Raw genomic sequence first — 18,776 nt, forward strand, 5'->3', positions numbered from 1 at the left:
TTGGGACGCTTTGAGAGAGGCTCACTTAAGGACAGAAGCTGGATCCACTATGTTTTACTTTAACAAGCTGCATAATATGGCTCTTGCTGAAGGTGGAGATGTGCGTTTACATCTGATGGAGATGCAAAATCTGAGACATGAGCTGCAACAGAGAGGACTCAACTTTCCAGAGGCTGTGTATTCTTTCATGATACTACAATCTTTGGGTTCAGGTTGGGAGTCTGTTGCAACCCAGATTGCTGTGCAGCCAACCGCTCAGCTGACAGTGGACTATGTTACTGCCGTGACTTTGAATGAAGCAGATCGCCGGGGTGCTAGCTGCATGGGCAAGGGGGAGTCTTCACAGACGTCGTCCCATAGTGCAGTGGAACCACCAGATGGCGCCAAAGCTTTGAGGGCAGTGAAATGCTACTCGTGTGGACGTCTAGGCCATATGAAGAGGGAATGCAGATATCCCAGGGCCAAGACAGAGCAGCGCAGCGAAAGCTCATCGCGTGGAAAAGGCCGAGGCAAAGGCAAAGGTCCGGTGTCTAGGACAACGCAGCACAAGGCTATGGTTTCACGCTTCACTCCAAAGGTTGCAGAGGTCCAGAAGACGTCTAGATCTTTCTTCGTTGTTGATTCAGCGGCAACCCACCACATGTGCAACGATAAGAGACTGTTTGTGTCTTTTACACCGCAGGAAGGTGCGATTCACCAGGCGGATGACCACACTATTCCGAGTAAAGGCTACGGAACTGTTGTTCTTCACAGTTTGGACTTATCGATACAGAATGTGCTTTACGTGCCAGACGCCAAACATAATCTGCTCAGCGTTGGACAGCTGAATGAGCGGAACATTGACGTGTCCTTCAAGAACAAGAAGTGCATCATCACAAAGAAAAATAATTATGTATTGCATGCTGAATATGTTGATCGTTTGTTTGTTTTGTATTATGATGATGTTGAAAAGGATGACACTTGTTGCATTGCAGGTTCTAACAAAAGTTTGCATGCAGAATGTATTCATGATTTTCACCGAAAATTTGGTCATTTGCATTTTGAGGCAGTATCTAAAATGCCTGCCTTGGTTGAAGGTATGACTATTAAACCCTGCAGGTACCACATGAAGTGCAAAGCATGCGCAGCAAACAAGGTGAAAATGGCTGCGAAAGGTAAGGTGTCTAGTAGGCAAGCTACAGAACCATACCAGGTTGTTCATGCTGATTTGGTTGGTCCACTAGCGCCCTCTTTGGGTGGCAATAGGTACTTCATGGTTCTCATTGATGCATTTTCTAGATATATTTTTGTGTATAATCTCAAGCAGAAATCAGAGGCTTTTCCTAGGTTCAAGGAATTCTGTGCTTGGTTGGAAAATGTGCATGGTAAGAAGATAAAGACTCTTTTCAGTGATCGCGGGGGAGAATTCACTTCTCAGCAATTTGAAGCTTTTCTGACTGAGAAAGGAATTCAACACGATTTGTCTAGTCCTCGCTCGCCATGGCAGAATGGACTTGCGGAACGGGCAAATCAGACATTGCTTCAAGGGTTAAAAACCTTGCTGCATGATGCCAATCTTCCAGAGAGTTATTGGGCCGAAGCTCTCTCGTGTTTTGTTTACAGTTACAATCGCAGGTTATCTTCAGCGATTGGTTGTACCCCCTATGAGAAGATGTTTGGCAAGAAGCCATACATCAAACACATGAGAATTTTTGGTTCTGACATGTGGGTTCACTCACCACAAAACTCCAAGTTAGACAAGCGTGGATTGCATGGTATCTTTCTAGGTTATCAGAAAGGGTCTTACAGAATAATGATGACTGACTCTAAGACAATTAAGCTCACAAGAAGTGTTGAGTACAATGCAAAGTGGGGGGAGAATGTGGGAATTTTCCAATGTTATCCTGATGACGGTGATGAGACTGAGGATAGTCAAAAGCAACCCACTGATGAAGGTTCTGAGTCTGAATCTGAAACTGAATCGGGTGATTCAGAGGATTTCAAGAGTGCAAAAGCCTCTATGCGACCCTCTGAAAGCTCTGATCAAGAATTGGAGGAAGCATTGTTCACAATAGGTCGTTTTTCTCCTAAGAAGGAAGAGGAGAGTGTTGAAGACCTAAGGCTAATTCGTAGGTCACAGAGAGCCACAAAAGGCAAACCTCCAAAGAGATTTGCTGATGAGTTTGCCACGATAGCAGTAACAGCTGTTAAAAGCTCCAAGAAGGTATTTGAACCTTCAAGTTTCCAAGAAATCCAGGGTTTGGATTCAAAGGAAGCTGAGCCATGGTTAAATGCCATGAAGGCTGAGCTTGATTCCTTAGAAAGGAACAAAACATGGGAGCTAGTTCCAGTAGTTCCAGGAATGAAACTGCTTGGAAGCAAATGGGTCTTCAAAGCGAAGACAGATCAAAATGGCAAGATAGTCAGACACAAAGCCAGATTGGTAGCCAGAGGTTTTGCACAGGTACCAGGTGAAGACTATCACGAGACCTACTCACCCACAGTGAGATATGAGAGCATTAGGCTTATGCTCAAGCTAGCTGCAGAGGAAAATCTACACATTAGTCACCATGATATTAATACAGCTTTTCTGTACGGATCTCTAGATGAATCACTTTATATGCTTCCACCTGATGGCGTACAGGTAAAACAGGGATTTGTTTGTGCTCTGAAGAAATCCCTTTATGGTCTCAAACAAAGTGCACGGTGTTGGCACACAAAACTCACTGAAGTATTGTTTTCTCTAGGTTTTCAGCAAGGGAAAGCTGATCCATGTGTATTTGTCAAAGAGGAGGGGCAAAAGAAACTGTACTGTTTGTTTTATGTTGATGATTTATTATTCTTTTGGAAAGATGTTGCAATGTACAATAACGCCCTAGCTCAACTGAAAGAGCACTTTGACATGAAAGATCTTGGTGAGGTAAACAACTACCTATCTCTGGAAATAGAGAAAGATCAAGATGGTAACATTCTTGTACACCAGTCACGGAAAATTGCTGATGTGTTAAGCAAACTAAACCTGATGGATGCATGCAGCACGTACTCCTCATCCTTCCGCTGGGCACGGGGCTCTGCTTTAAACCAACAGTTTATTGGCCCCAGCATTGTTTAACTTTTACATTAACTCACTGGTGACTCACATGGCCAATGATGCTTTCCACCCCCCCCCCCAAATTAGCAGGCCGATCCCTGAATGTTCTTCTGTATGCGGATGACGCCGCACTTCTTGCTAGATCCTCTATTGGACTGAGGAGAATGTTGCAAGCTCTACATGAATACTGTGATCAGCATGAGCTCCAACCCAACTATGCTAAGACCAAGATGACGGTCTTCTCTGCCCGACCGAGACTCCATCGATGGTCTATGAACGGGATCCCCTTAGAGCAGGTTAACTGCTTTAAATATCTGGGACAAGTAATACGGTCAAATAGGTCTTTTCTGGCCCATAGAGACTATATAACAACTAACGCATCTAAAGCAGCCATCCAGATTAGATCCTTATATGCCAAGAATCAGGCTCAATCAGTGAAGATAGCTTTGAGACTATTTCAAATTATGCTGTGTTTGAGCAACTCTCAGTTATTGCATGTAGCAAATGCCAGCACAGCGTTTGAGTGCTGGAATTTATTAAGGGCAATGCATGTCAGAGAAACTGCTGGAACTATAATTTCTCTGACCAGAAGGCTGTTCAGGACTGTTATGAAAGAAGGTGAGAGTTTGGCAACTCATCTTCAAACGCTGAAATCTCTGTTTCTTCAACTACAGCAGAGAGGTAAGCGTTATGATGAGACTGACCAAACCTACATTATCCTTTCAAGTTTTCCTGAAAGCTGGTTGCCTGTGATTAACAGCATGGAGAGTATGCGTCCCCGAGATCTGACCCTTGAGTATGTGGTTGGCAGATTGACCGAAGAAGCAGAAAGAAGGTCAGATAGACAGGCTGAACTCCAAGAAAGGAGGAGTTACAGCCGAGGGGGCCAGCAGCAGAATCTGCCAATGGAGCAACGCCAAGGTTTGGACTTGGCCATGGCGGTGAGGAGATGCTATAGATGCAACCAACCCGGGCATCTCCAACGTCAATGCAGGGCAACACTTCCAGGAGACGACATGGAGCAGAGACAGCAATCGACACAGAAACGTAAGCAGAAGGGGTTCTCTTCAGGGAAGAAGAACATGCGTTCTGCTCAGTTTGTGTCTGCATTTTCTCGAGAGGAGAGAAAGATACCTCGAGGAACATGGTTGCTGGACTCTGGCAGCAGCAGGATTATCTGCAATAGTCGGGAGGACTTTAGGACCCTGGAGAAGCCAGCTGATGGAAAAGACTCAATTTATCTTGCTGATGGTCGTAGAAGCAAGATTGATGGCCAGGGAACATGTTTCCTGCAGTGCTTGAACACTACTCTACCAGAGACTCTGTTTGTCAGCAGTTTGGACTATTGTTTACTGTCTGTAAGCTGTTTGATTAATGCAGGGTCTAGTGTTAAGTTCACACAGGATGGCTATCTGATAAATAATGGAACTCAGGTATGTGGCCATGCAAAGATGGAAAATGGGTTATATGTAATGCAGGACAAGCCTGTTAAAGCAGCCCAGGTGGTTCAGGATAATTTGCCAGTTCATAAGGGGTGTGTACATGAACTGCACAGAAAACTGGGTCACGCCAATTTCCGTGTGCTTTCAGAGATGCAAAAGGTGTGCAAGAACCTAAAAGTAAATAGCTGTAACTGTTTCCTAGATTGCAATGTATGTAAAATGGCCAAATCTAAGAGGAAGCCTGTGGCTTCTAAAAGCGACAGAGTATCTAAAGAGGTTTTAGAACTTGTCCATTGTGACGTAATAGGCCCTTTTCCACAGAAGACTGAAGGGGGCGCCAGATATGCTTTTCTGGTAATAGATGACAAATCACGTTTTAGTTGGTTGTTTTTGTTAAAGCAGAAATCTGAGTGTTTCCCCACATTCAGAGAATGGGTTGCCCAAGCTGAAAAGCTCTTTGCTCGCCCTGTTGTGCAGTTGCAAACAGATAGGGGCGGAGAATTTCTGAACAAACAATTTGGGATATGGTTGCAACGTAAGGGGATCACTCGCCGTTTGACTAACCCTTATAGCCCTGCTGAAAATGGTCTGTGTGAAAGACGTGGGGCTGTGATACAGTCAGTAAAGGACTGCCTGCTAGTGGATGCAGGATTGGGCCACAACCATAGGCTGTGGGGCGAGGCTTTTCTGACCGCAAACTTTTTGATTAATAGAACCTGGTCTAGCTCTATAAAAGATATACCATATCGTATGTTGTTTGGGAAAGAACCAGAGTGGACAATGCTCCATAATTGGGGTTCTTGGGCACATGTAAACATTCCCAAAGCTCAGCGCCAGAAAGGGGGTGCTAGAGCGCAGAAACTGCAGTTTGTGGGATATCAGTCCTATGGCAAAGGGTGGCGTTTCAATTTATGCCCAGGACGCGTGGTTCTGTCACGAAGCGCAGACTTCGCTGACCAGGACAGATGGACTGCGATCCATGCCAACCCTGACTGCCTACTGCCCCTGCAAGTAAGAGAAGAGGCTTCTTCTCAGCCATTGGCAACACAGGAGCAGGATGAGGAAGAGGCACAGATTTCCCCAAAAGATGTGGCAATAGATAATACTTCTCTAGAGGAAGAGGAAGAAGAGCCAGAGATAAGGGGGGAAGAAGAAGTAGTTGTGCCTAGACGCTCCCAGCGTTCAAACAAGGGTGTACCTCCTCAGCGTTTGACCCTAGGAGGAGTGAGAGTATGCAATGTGAGTTGTGTGGAACCACAAAGTTATAATGAAGTCTTAGACTTACCCCCTGGGGAACGTGCTTTGTGGGAACAAGCTATGAAAGAAGAAATGGACTCTTTTAAACGTAACAAAGTGTTTGAGGTCATAATGCCGCCACCTGGTGGCAGAGTGGTGTCATGCAAGTGGGTTTACAAAAGGAAAACCCTTGCATCTGGGGAACCACGTTTTCGAGCCAGATTTTCGAGCCAGCATCATTAGTAGCCAGAGGGTTCACTCAGATTAAAGGGGAGAGTTATGATGAAGTGTTTTCTCCCACGGTAAAGAGTGAAACTTTTCGTTTAATGCTTTCCATTGCTGCTGTAAGACAACTAGCAGTGCACCATTTTGATGTTGATGCTGCATATCTGCATGCAAATTTAGACCATGAAGTGTTAATGAGACAACCCCCTGGGTTTGAAGAGGGGAATGGTGCAGTCTGGCGTTTGAGAAAGGCTGTTTATGGTCTCAAACAAAGTGGAAGGTGTTGGAACCAGTGTTTAAATGAAGCCCTTGTAAAAATTGGTTTTAAAAGGAGTGTGGCTGATCCATGTCTGTACACCAAGGGGACAGGCAACAAATATCTAATGCTCTTAGTCTTTGTTGATGACTTGCTTGTGGTAGGGAGTTCCACAGCTGAGATCCAGAAGCTCACAAGTCAATTGGAAAAGAGGTTTAAGCTTAAAGCCTTAGGGCCTGTAAGCAATTACTTGGGAGTAGAAGTAAGGCAGGAAGCTGGTGGAAGCTTCCTATTGAGCCAGAAAGAGAAAATTCTTCATTTGATAGAGCAGTTTGGCATGAAAAACTGAAAGCCAGTTCAGACTCCCATGACACCAGATTTCCCAAAGACACTGTGTGATGATGAATTTGATCAGCCTGAGCTGTATCACTCAAAAAATAGGATCACTGTTGTATTTAAGCCAGTGGTCAAGGCCAGACATTGCATGTGCTACAAATGTTCTGAGCCAACGTGTATCTAAACCCAGTACTGCCGATTGGTGTGCTTTGAAAAGGCTTATCAGATATCTAAAGGGGACATTAAATGTATGTTTAAAGATATCTAGTACACAAGATGAAAAACTAGAAGTATTTGTTGATGCGGACTGGGGAAGCTGTGTAGCTACTAGAAAATCTACAAGTGGAATGGTTATGATGCTTGCCAATTCCATAATTGGATGGAGGTCAAAGAAACAAGGATTTGTTGCGACCTCATCCTGTGAGGCAGAATATGGGAGCCTGTCGCTAGCATGCAATGAAATCATGTGGTTTATACAGATACTGAAAGATCTAGATTGTAAAGTAGATTTGCCTATCCAAGTGTATGAAGATAGCCAATCGTGCATTGCATTAGCGGGCTCAGAAATAATGAAATCCGCATCAATACATATTGCTATCCGTCATGTGAATGTGAGAGATTGTGTACAGAATGGGGTAATCAAACTGGAGTATTGTCAATCACAAGATAATATTGCTGATTTGTTTACCAAGCCTTTGCCAGCAACATGTCATAATGAATTGATGACAAAACTGGGTTTGTGTATATAACGTATTGTATGTATGTATTGTTTCTGTTGGGGTTTTTCGCATTTAAGAAACAGAAGGGGTGTCACGGCTAAAATGGCCGCTGTTTCTTTAATGCGAATAAAGCTGGGTCAGCATGACTCAGCGGTCTGCACCAAGTTGTATATATAAGTGAGAAATGTTAGTTTGGGCTGTGGCTGGTGTTTGGGTTGGTTGGTGCTGGTGTGTATAGTTATTCAGTCGTGTTTTGCACAAGGACTTTTAAGAATAAAACTCTGCAAGGATATTCTCGTGGACTCTTTTGTGCCGACAAGGGTCCGAGGACCAGGCTGAGGAGACAAAGGGAGGTCAGAACCCTTTCCATCTTTTTTTGCTTTTTACAAACACTGACAAGTCCTCCCCCTTCTTTTGGTGGGCATCTCTTTAGGCTCCCGTAGGGATTTTTTGAAATTGGATTCTATCCAAACGCGATTCCTTAGAGCCATCCTTAGGATTCCCCCCTCGGTAGCGGGCGCGGTTATGAGATTATGGCTACAGGTTCACGTTGCCTAAAAATTCAGCATCCTTTACGCACGAGCAACCCCAATTCCCATTACAGCAATCCGTCAGTCCCTGACGTTGCTCGCACACCACGACAGGACAGGCAGCATCATGAGTCAAACCGGAGGAGCAGGCGCCGGAGAGGGAGCAGCGGCAGCGCCAAATCTGGAGGAGAGAAACCGAGATTTGGAAAAGCAGCTTGCTGTGTTAGAGGCGCGGCTAGATGAACGGAGGACTCAGGATGCCCGGGGAAGGCCCACCCCCATCGCAAAGAAGGTACCGGGACTGGTGCACAAGTTTGGGGGAACCCAAGAGACTATAATGCATTCAGGACGGAGGTACAGTACGCGCTGGAACTGCAGTATGATGACTTTGCTGATGATGAGGGGAGAGTTGCTTACGTTATCGGGCATCTTCAGGACGCTGCTAGGGAATGGATCCGGCCATTAATGGCGACGCAGAATGCTGCCCTAAAGGATCTTTGAAAAATTTTTGGCGCCATGGACGCCATGTTCGCAAGTGGAGTGGAGCAGAGTGTGACACGCAGGGAACTAATGGCGTGCAAACAAGGGGGGCAGACACTTAGAGAGTACTGGTCGCGTTTTGCGATGCTTATCCATAAACTCGGGTGGGAACTGAGCTCGGAACCAGTGCAAATGCTGTTTGAGGAAGGCTTATCCCCCTCAGTGAAAGACAAACTTTCCCGCACGCCCGCCCTCAGTCGATGGATCAGCTGACTAAGGCTGTGCTTGCGATTGGAGTACGGCAAGAAGCGCGCGCGCAAGAGAGACGGGAGTGGAGAGGAGCGTTGGCATGACAACCGCATTCCTGAAATACCGGAGGATGAGGAGATTTCACCCCTCCCATACCCAAGAATCTCCTGATGATCTCCTGATGGTCTCTGCTGACTCTCCAGAGAGGAGGAGGCGTGTCCTGCCTATCTACTTATTCTGCCCAGCAACATATTTGTATGTGTGAGTGAGAGACAGTCAGTCAGTGTATCGGAGAAAGTGAGAGTGTTAGAGATTCTAGAGATAAGATTGCTGCTAAGTGTAGCTGCAGACTCTCAGTGTAGCATTGATTTATGCTTAGAATATTCAGCTCTGTATATAGTTTTGTATTATAGTTGTAGTTACAGAATAAAAGGAAGATATTCTACAGAGCTGCTCTCCGAGTGGTTTATACTCTGCAAGACTCTGCAAAACTCTGCTGCGCAACGACTGTATTATTGAGACAGTGAATCTGGTGCTCTCAGCTCTGAGCTGTGAGTCCACAGCATTGCGACCTGTTCCTGTGGGAAGGAGGTCTCTGGCGGTGCTTCCCAGCTCGCCTAGCCCAGTCGGGGTTGAGGTACATGAGTCCAGTTGGCGCACTGGCTCTAGGGCGATGCTGACAAGAGCCACTTTCCCAGCCTGAGGAACCAATGGAGATTGGGGGCACGAGCGTGCGGGGTTTCAAACTCCAACGAAGGATGAAAGAAGGAGGGGAAAGAGGAAAAAACAGCCAAGAAGTGTTTCCTCTGCCTACAGCCAGGGCATTTTGCCAGGGTCTGCCCTCAAAGGAAGGCATGGCAAAGTATGGTGGGGGCTGCTGACTGTGAGGAGGAGGGCGCTAAGGAGCAGGGAAACCCCAACGCTTGGCTGCCGATCAGCGGGCACAGCAGCCAGGCAAGCAACCAGTAAAAGTGCCCAAGCCAGACCCACCCCCAAGCAGCCATAGCCATAGAGGTGGTGCTAGAACTCCCTAATGGGCACCCAATCAAGGTTAAGGCACTGCTGGACTCAGGTAGTTCCTGTATTTTTTTCAGCAAGGATTTCGCGCTGGAGCACCAGTTACCCCTCCTGCCGCTAGAGTGCCCCTTACAAGTAACGACCATTGATGGCAGGGAACTCCTGGGAGGGGAAGTGACGCACCAGACTCCCCCCATGAGAATGAGGGTCTCCAGACACACAGAAACCCTTGCCTTTCATGTAGCCAGACTGGCAGGACCACCAGTCATCCTGGGAATGAGCTGGTTGAAGAAGAAGAGGAGGAGTTTGGATTTCATATCCCGCCTTTCACTCCCCTTCAGGAGTCTCAAAGCGGCTAACATTCTCCTTTCCCTTCCTCCCCCACAACAAACACTCTGTGAGGTGAGTGGGGCTGAGAGACTTCACAGAAGTGTGACTGGCCCAAGGTCACCCAGCAGCTGCATGTGGAGGAGCGGAGACACGAACCCGGTTTCCCAGATTACGTGACTACCGCTCTTAACCACTACACCACACTGGCTCTACATGATCCAGTGGTGGCATGGCACCAGCGGACAGTGACCTTTGGGTCAGCTCACTGTTTGGAACACTGTCACGGTGGGGAAGTCCTGAGGGTAGCCATGGCCCAGGTAGCAGGAATGGCAGTGGGAGAAAAGGGAAAGGTACCGCCACAATACGCTGACCTGCAGGATGTTTTCAGCGAGAAGGAAGCGGATAAACTACCCCCCACCCCATAGGCCCTTCGACTGTCAAATCAACCTACTACCAGGAGCTCAGCTGCCAGTGGGTAAATTGTACGCCATGTCGGACAAGGAGATGCAGGAGTTGTGGGAGTTTATTGACAAGAACCTGAAAAGAGGCTTCATAAGGGAATCAAGGGCGGTGGGAGGCAGTCCGGTGTTCTTTGTGGACAAAAAGGACACTAAACAGCCCAGATTGGTCGTAGAATTCAGGTCCTTGAACCTTGTATCGGAACCCGTGACCTTCCCAATGCCCAGGATTGACGATATTTAAACCCGGGTGGGGAAGGGAAAGATCTTTACCAAGCTGGACCTTCAGGGGGCGTACAATTTGATTAGGATGAGGGAAGGGGCTGAATGGAAAACCACCATGTTCACCCCTCTGGGAGCCTTTGAGTACCTCGTTATGCCCTTTGGATTCCAATCAGGCTCCGCCTGTTTTCAATCTTTCATGCACCATGTGTTGGGATCCTTGCTATACAAGAATTCTGTGGCCTTTCTAGATGACGTGTTAATCTATTCGGACCACGAGGAGCAACACGTTCGGGACGTTCGGGAAGTGCTAAAGAGGCTACAGGAACACCAGTTGTGGGTCAAATTGGAGAAGTGCCAATTCCACGCACGAGAGGTCGAGTTCCTGGGATACAGGTTGTCGGACAAGGGCCTAGCTATGTACCCAAGCAAGGTGCAGGCGGTGCTGGAATGGAAGGCCCCCAAGACCCGGAAGGATGTGCAGAGGTTCCTGGGGTTTGCGAACTTCTATCGGAAGTTCATCAAGAACTTCGCCCACTTAACCGCACCCATCACCGATTGTCTCAGTAGCAAAAGGAAGTCCGTCTGGACAGAAGAGGCACAGCAATCTTTTGAAAGGCTAAAAAAGGCGTTTGCTTCGGAAGAGCAGCTCTTGCACGTGGATCTGCAAAAGCCAATGAGGTTGGAGACAGACGCGTCAGACAGAGCGGTAGGGGCGGTGCTTCTCCAGCCGGGAGACAAGTCCAGCTGGAGGCCGTGTGCATTCTTTTCGAGGAAGCTGAGCAAGTCTGAGCAAAACTACACGGTGTATGATCGAGAACTGCTGGCTATTTATGAAGCCTTTAGGCGCTGGAGACATTTGTTAATAGGGGCGCAGCACAAGATCCAGGTGTGCACGGACCATAAGAACCTAGAGTACTGGAGGACTGCACGAGTACTCAACCAACGACAGGTGCGGTGGGCTCAAGAATTCTCCAAGTTTTTCTTCGAGATTCGATAGGTGCCGGGAGAGGAAAACGTCAGAGCAGACGCCCTCTCCCGGAAGCCGGAGTATTTGGAAGGAGAAGGACCACCAGAAGCACGACATGTGATTCCCGAGAACCGATGGGTGTGGGGGGGAGTGTTAGTTGAGACACGAGAACTAGTAGGACTGACGAGGGACGACGAGTTCGCCCAAACGAAAATCCGGGAACTCAGAGGCACGGGGGAAAACCTCTTGGCAAATTGCCCTGCCGTCCAGCCAGCGCTTCCCCTGCGCAGCTCTGGTCGGAAGCTTGACGCTGACCCAGGCAGGGGGGCAGAGTGCACACAACGTGAAACTGTTGCAGTGCGTGTGTGTAAACATAAATCAGGCTGCACGCACGGTGTCTTCCTTATCTTCTAAAAGTCTTTATTCGTGTAGTAAAACAGCTCTTAAATCTCTCCGGGCTACAACGCACACATCTTGCGTCCTCTCTCCGCAAAAGCGAAACCAGAACTGAACTCGGGAAACATTCCCCTCAGTAAACTCAACCACGCCTCAGAATGTAAGACGTCACACAGAACCTCTTAAACCCTGTAGTTTCTGATTCTCTCCACACCCCCTCTCGCCTTACAATCTGAGAGGAGTTGTGGACACACATATTTACAGACCCTTGAGAGTTCAACACCTTCCCCATTGCCTTTCGCCCCTTCCTGGCGTCTTTGTCAGGCACCTGTTGAACCTCCTCACAAATCTCAGATTCGCACCCAGCCACACCAACCCAAACACTAGTGGCTTCATACCTTTCAGGTGGAATTCCCTTTGTTGCCCGAGATGAACGCCTGGGCACAAACTCAGGTGCTTCTTCTGACCCACTGGGATCAGCAAGTGCGTCTTCTTCATCAGACGACTCCCCCTCTGACTTGACCCATCTGTGAGCTTTCTCCATTATGCTAACAGGAGATGAAGGCTCACTTTTGGACATTCCTTTAACAACCCGTGGAGATGCCCAAACCTGTTCCGGACCTTGATCCTGGACCTGGTCCTCATTTTCAGGTTCAGCTTCTGGCTCTTCCTCGCTTTCCTCCCCCTCAGAATCGGACAGACATTCTGAGAGAATATCAGAACCAACCCTGGGCCGTGACCAACCTCCCTGCTCATAGAATTCAGCATGCTTGCTGACCAGCAGCTTGGTCTGATCACCCTCTGGGTATGCAAACTTCCACCCATTTGTTACAGGATCATACCCACAGAAGATCATTTCCTGGACCTTTGGACCACCCTGCTCTTGCAGAAACTTTGGTACCGACACCATAGCTTTCGAACCGAATGCACGGAGGAAATGCAGGTTCGGCTTCTCTCCGTAAAGCATAAAATGCGGTGTGTCACCTACCACTGAATTGTAGGACCTGTTCTTCGTGAAATTTACAAATTTAATTCCTTCCCCCCAAAAGCTTTGAGGCAAACCAGAGTCATTCAGTAGAATCTCTGTTGTTTGAACCAGAGCTTTGCTCCTAAGCTCTGCCACTCCCTTCTCCTGAGGAGAAATCAGCTTGTGACGTATCCCTTTCTGGCGAAAGAATTTCTGCAGAGCAGACCCAGTGACCTCTGACCCTCGGTCACTCTGGAACCCCTGCACCTTGGTGGAGAACCTTAGTTCCACCTCCGCAATCCAATCTTTGGTCAGTTGCGTTGCATCCTCTTTCCGTTTCAGAGGATAAAACCAGCCAACCTGGCTGAAATCATCCTGCAGCGTAAGCCCAAACCTGGCCCTGCCCAGACTCTGCTTTTGCATGGGACCAAAAAGATCTGTGTGCACAAGCTCAAAAGGCTTTGTGGCCACCCTCTCCACCCTGGGAAGACCACACCCTTTTACATTGGCTTTTCTGCAAGCCCTGCACTTTAGGGGTCTACCACATTCCCTTATTTCGCACCCTTTAGTGCACTCCGATAGCATCTGGATATCCTCACAGGAACCATGTGACATTTTCTTGTGCCACACGCAAGCACATGAAACATGAGCATGAACATTTGCAGACTTTACCTGTACTTTCTCAGCACACCCTTCACCCTCCAGAGGTGTTTCAAGAACAAAAAAGCCGTTGTGCCCTTTTGGAACACTGATCAAGACTTTCCCCCCTCTGGAAATTGTGCAGACATCCTTCTCAAAGCAAACCTTATACCCCTCCTGTAAGAGACAAGGTACAGATAAAATACAATGTTGTATTCCCGGCGCCACGTAGACTCGCAGCTGCGCCTGCAAAACAGAAACAGAAACATGTCCAACTTTAGACAATGGCTTTTGTAAATTGTCTGCAAAACACACTGTCTTCCCAGCCAGAACAGGTTTGCAGTTCCACATCTCAACACCAGGTGTCTCAGTTATCAGATGTCTGTTGACAGTACTGTCAATAATCCAACGCATCACGTTGCTCTCACTGCAGCTGTCCTTCAAAGCTGCCATCGCAACAAACGTCCCGCTGCCCCCGTCCTTGGGGCCTTTGCAGGTGTCCTCTACAACCGCCATGGATGCAGTTAGCTGATAAGCGCCGTCTTCCTCCTCTGAGCCACGTCCTCTCTGCGACTTCCCACGCCTGCCCCCTCTGCTGGACGGGTTGCCATGGAAACCCGGCTGATTCCCATGGGAAACGACCTTGGAGACATCCTGCCCTGTCTCCCTTGCTCTCTGTGGGCAGTTGCGACGCAGATGGTCAGGAGAATTGCAAACGTAGCAGCGACGAGTGGAAAAACACTGGGGTGAGCTCTCAGCTAGCAAAGCTTCCGGACCAGCTCTGCCCCCTCTGAAACGGCACTTCCCCTCGGAATACACAGTGGAAACTTTTCCAAACTGGCTTTTGGGCTTCTCTGCCCCCCCCGACACCTCCAACAGCACTCCGTGAGGCTGTAAAATCAGGGCTTCTGGCTGAGCACTCGGCGTCATCCCGCTCCTGGCCTCCTGCTGAGCTTTGACACAAACCCCTCAGCACTTTCCAGGCTTCACAGGTCGACTCAATGCCTTCCAAATGCGGCAATAGCTTAGCATGTACGCTTGATCTCAACATGCAGATCTCAGCTTTCATAGCTTTCTCTCTCTGCATTTTCTCCTCCAGAAAAGCAGACTGCAGCTTTTCTGCATCTCTGTCCACCAGTTGTGCAATTTCAGCAACAGCCGGTTTGGCTGGGGAAGGCTCTTTCTTGCTTATTTCCCACAGGCCAGTTGCCCAAAACCAGGCTCTCACACACCGGCACGTCTGGCAACAGCTTCAAAGCGTTTGCTGACCATCCATAACCTCTTGGCAAATTGCCCTGCCGTCCAGCCAGCGCTTCCCCTGCGCAGCTCTGCTCGGAAGCTTGACGCTGACCCAGGCAGGGGGGCAGAGTGCACACAGCGTGAAACTGTTGCAGTGCGTGTGTGTAAACATAAATCAGGCTGCACGCACGGTGTCTTCCTTATCTTCTAAAAGTCTTTATTCGTGTAGTAAAACAGCTCTTAAATCTCTCTGGGCTACAACGCACACATCTTGCGTCCTCTCTCCGCAAAAGCGAAACCAGAACTGAACTCGGGAAACATTCCCCTCAGTAAACTCAACCACGCCTCAGAATGTAAGACGTCACACAGAACCTCTTAACCCTGTAGGTTCTGATTCTCTCCACAAAACCATGGGGGGTTTGAGGAGAAAGATGGGGTACTATATTACAGGGGAGCACTATATGTACCAGGGGATGACTTGAGGAGAAGGGTACTCAAACAACTCCATGATAACCCGACGGCGGGGCATTTCGGTCAACACAAGACCATGTTGCTGGTCACCTGGCAGTTCTGGTGGCCAAGGGTGAGGGAAGATGTACGGGAGTACGTACGAGGGTGTGACTGCTGCCAGCGAGCAAAGGTGGAGAGGGCGGCGCCCACAGGAATACTGGAACCTTTACCCACACCAGGAAAACCATGGGAGGTGATGTCCATAGATTTTATGACAGATTTGCCCAAATCGAGAGGGAAAACAGCTGTCATGGTGGTTGTTGACCTGTTAACAAAAATGTGCCATTTTATCGCTTGCCGCATGCGGTGACGACAGAGGAAACTGCCAGGCTGTTTGTGGATCACATCTTCAGACTGCATGGCACCCCCTTGAGGGTTTTGTCCGACCAAGGGAAGCAATTTACTTCCCGGTTCTGGAGGAAGCTCATGAGCTTGTTGGAAGTCGAGGTGAGCTTCTCGACGGCCAGACACCCAGAGACCAACGGACAAGCGGAAAGAGCGAACAGTATACTCCAACAATATCTACGCTGCTATGTCAGCGAGAGGCAGAACGGCTGGGTGGATAAACTGGGGCTGGCAGAATTTGCGTACAATAACGCGGAACACGTGTCCACGGGGATGAGCCCGTTTGTCAGAGCTGCCCGAGGTCCCAGCTCACAAAGGACCAACGCCAGTACGTTGTTATATACAAAAGTCTTTATTGAAGTTCAGTTTGTCTTTCACATCAGCAGCGTGCAGCTCTACGTCTGAAACTCTAGACCGCCGAAGCTCCGTCTGAGTCTCCTCCCCCCAGACACCAGTTTAAGACCCTAGCCTTGCTCCACCTTTTCCTTTGCTCTTTCCTCCTCTGGGTCCGCCTGTCAGCTGGGGTTTCGCCCTTCCTAGACTCTTCTGACGCTGAGTCCCCTGAGTCTTCCCCCTGCCTCCGGCGGGCTTTAGGACCTGGTTCCCCATCCGGGTTTTCTGCTGTCCCGCACGCCTGTACATTCGAACTTGGCGCGCGCGCCCAGCTGGCAACCTTCCTCCTGACCGTTACACTGCTCCTGTCACTGCTTCCCCCTTCTGGGAGGCTAGCTGGACCTGACCTCCCCTCCGTTCCCCCACTCTCCGACAGAGGCGTGGTCAGTCCCGACTCATATTCTCTCCCTGCTGGAGGAGACGCTGCCCCTGACACCTGGGACTCTTCCCCCCCCACTACGCTCTGGTGGGGAAGCTGGTCCTGATCTCCAGCTGCTGCTTTGGGAGTCCCCGCTGGCCCCTTGTTTCTGGTGTGTCTCCCCTGGGACCCCCCTTGCCCTGACCATCGGCGCCTCCTTCTGGGAATCTTCTGATTCGCTGGAGAAGCTCATGGAATCTCTCGGGTCACTGTCGTACTGTCAGTGTTTGTAAAAAGCAAAAAAAAGAAGGAAAGGGTTCTGACCTCCCTTTTCTCTTCAGCCTGGTCCTCGGACCCTTGTCTGCATAAAAGAGTCCACGAGAATATCCTTGCAGAGTTTTATTCTTAAAAGTCTTTGTGCAAAACACGACTGAATAACTATACACACCAGCACCAACCAACCCAAAACACCAGCCACAGCCCAAACTAACATTTCTCACTTATATATACAACCTGCTGCAGGCTGCTGAGTCTTGCTGAACCAGCTTTATTCGCATTAAAGAAACAGCGGCCATTTTAGCCGTGACACCCCTTCTGTTTCTTAAATGCGAAAAACCCCAACAGAAACAATACATTACAACAATACATTATATACATAAACCCAGTTTTGTCATCAATTCATTATGACATGTTGCTGGCAAAGGCTTGGTAAACAAATCAGCAATATTATCTTGTGACTGACAATACTCCAGTTTGATTACCCCATTCTGTACACAATCTCTCACATTCGCATGACGGATAGCAATATGTTTTGATGCGGATTTCATTATTTCCGAGCCCGCTAATGCAATGCACGATTGGCTATCTTCATACACTTGGATAGGCAAATCTACTTTACAATCTAGATCTTTTAGTATCTGTATAAACCACATGATTTCATTGCATGCTAGCGACAGGCTCCCACATTCTGCCTCACAGGATGAGGTCGCAACAAATCCTTGTTTCTTTGACCTCCATCCAATTATGGAATTGGCAAACATCATAACCATTCCACTTGTAGATTTTCTGGTAGCTACACAGCTTCCCCAGTCCGCATCAACAAATACTTCTAGTTTTTCATCTTGTGTACTAGATATCTTTAAACATACATGTAATGTCCCCTTTAGATATCTGATAAGCCTTTTCAAAGCACACCAATCGGCAGTACTGGGTTTAGATACACGTTGGCTCAGAACATTTGTAGCACATGCAATGTCTGGCCTTGACCACTGGCTTAAATACAACAGGGATCCTATTTTTGAGAGATACAACTCAGGCTGATCAAATTCATCATCACACAGTGTCTTTGGGAAATCTGGTGTCATGGGAGTCTGAACTGGCTTGCAGTTTTCCATGCCAAACTGCTCTATTAAATGAAGAATTTTCTCTTTCTGGCTCAATAGGAAGCTTCCATCTGCTTCCTGCCTTACTTCTACTCCCAAGTAATTGCTCACAGGCCCTAAGGCTTTAAGCTTAAACCTCTTTTCTAGTTGACTTGTGAGCTTCTGGATCTCATCTGTGGAACTCCCTGCCACAAGCAAATCATCAACAAAGACTAAGAGCATTAGATATTTGTTGCCTGTCCCCTTGGTGTACAGACATGGATCAGCCACACTCCTTTTAAAACCAATTTTTACAAGGGCTTCATTTAAACACTGGTTCCAACACCTTCCACTTTGTTTGAGACCATAAACAGCCTTTCTCAAACGCCAGACTGCACCATTCCCCTCTTCAAACCCAGGGGGTTGTCTCATTAACACTTCATGGTCTAAATTTGCATGCAGATATGCAGCATCAACATCAAAATGGTGCACTGCTAGTTGTCTTACAGCAGCAATGGAAAGCATTAAACGAAAAGTTTCACTCTTTACTGTGGGAGAAAACACTTCATCATAACTCTCCCCTTTAATCTGAGTGAACCCTCTGGCTACTAATCTGGCTCGAAAACGTGGTTCCCCAGATGCAAGGGTTTTCCTTTTGTAAATCCACTTGCATGACACCACTCTGCCACCAGGTGGCGGCATTATGAATTCAAACACTTTGTTACGTTTAAAAGAGTCAATTTCTTCTTTCATAGCTTGTTCCCACAAAGCACGTTCCCCAGGGGGTAAGTCTAAGACTTCATTATAACTTTGTGGTTCCACACAACTCACATTGCATACTCTCACTCCTCCTAGGGTCAAACGCTGAGGAGGTACACCCTTGTTTGAACGCTGGGAGCGTCTAGGCACAACTACTTCTTCTTCCCCCCTTATCTCTGGCTCTTCTTCCTCTTCCTCTAGAGAAGTATTATCTATTGCCACATCTTTTGGGGAAATCTGTGCCTCCTCCTCATTCTGCTCCTGTGTTG

At 48.0% G+C, this 18,776-nt stretch overlaps 1 long non-coding RNA gene across 1 annotated transcript in view; it reads left to right on the forward strand.

The window, feature by feature from the left end:
* Window positions 1-7,376: 7,376 nt before the first annotated feature.
* The window catches only part of LOC308577871, a 921,996-nt gene continuing 910,596 nt past the window's right edge, over window positions 7,377-18,776 (forward strand). The window contains exon 1 of the long non-coding RNA XR_014003738.1: window positions 7,377-7,461. This is a non-coding gene — a long non-coding RNA (uncharacterized lncRNA). The remainder of the gene's footprint in view (window positions 7,462-18,776) is intronic.

The sequence above is a fragment of the Podarcis bocagei genome (assembly GCF_964188305.1).
Source record: "Podarcis bocagei genome assembly, chromosome: W".
Taxonomy (NCBI): Eukaryota; Metazoa; Chordata; class Lepidosauria; order Squamata; family Lacertidae; genus Podarcis; species Podarcis bocagei.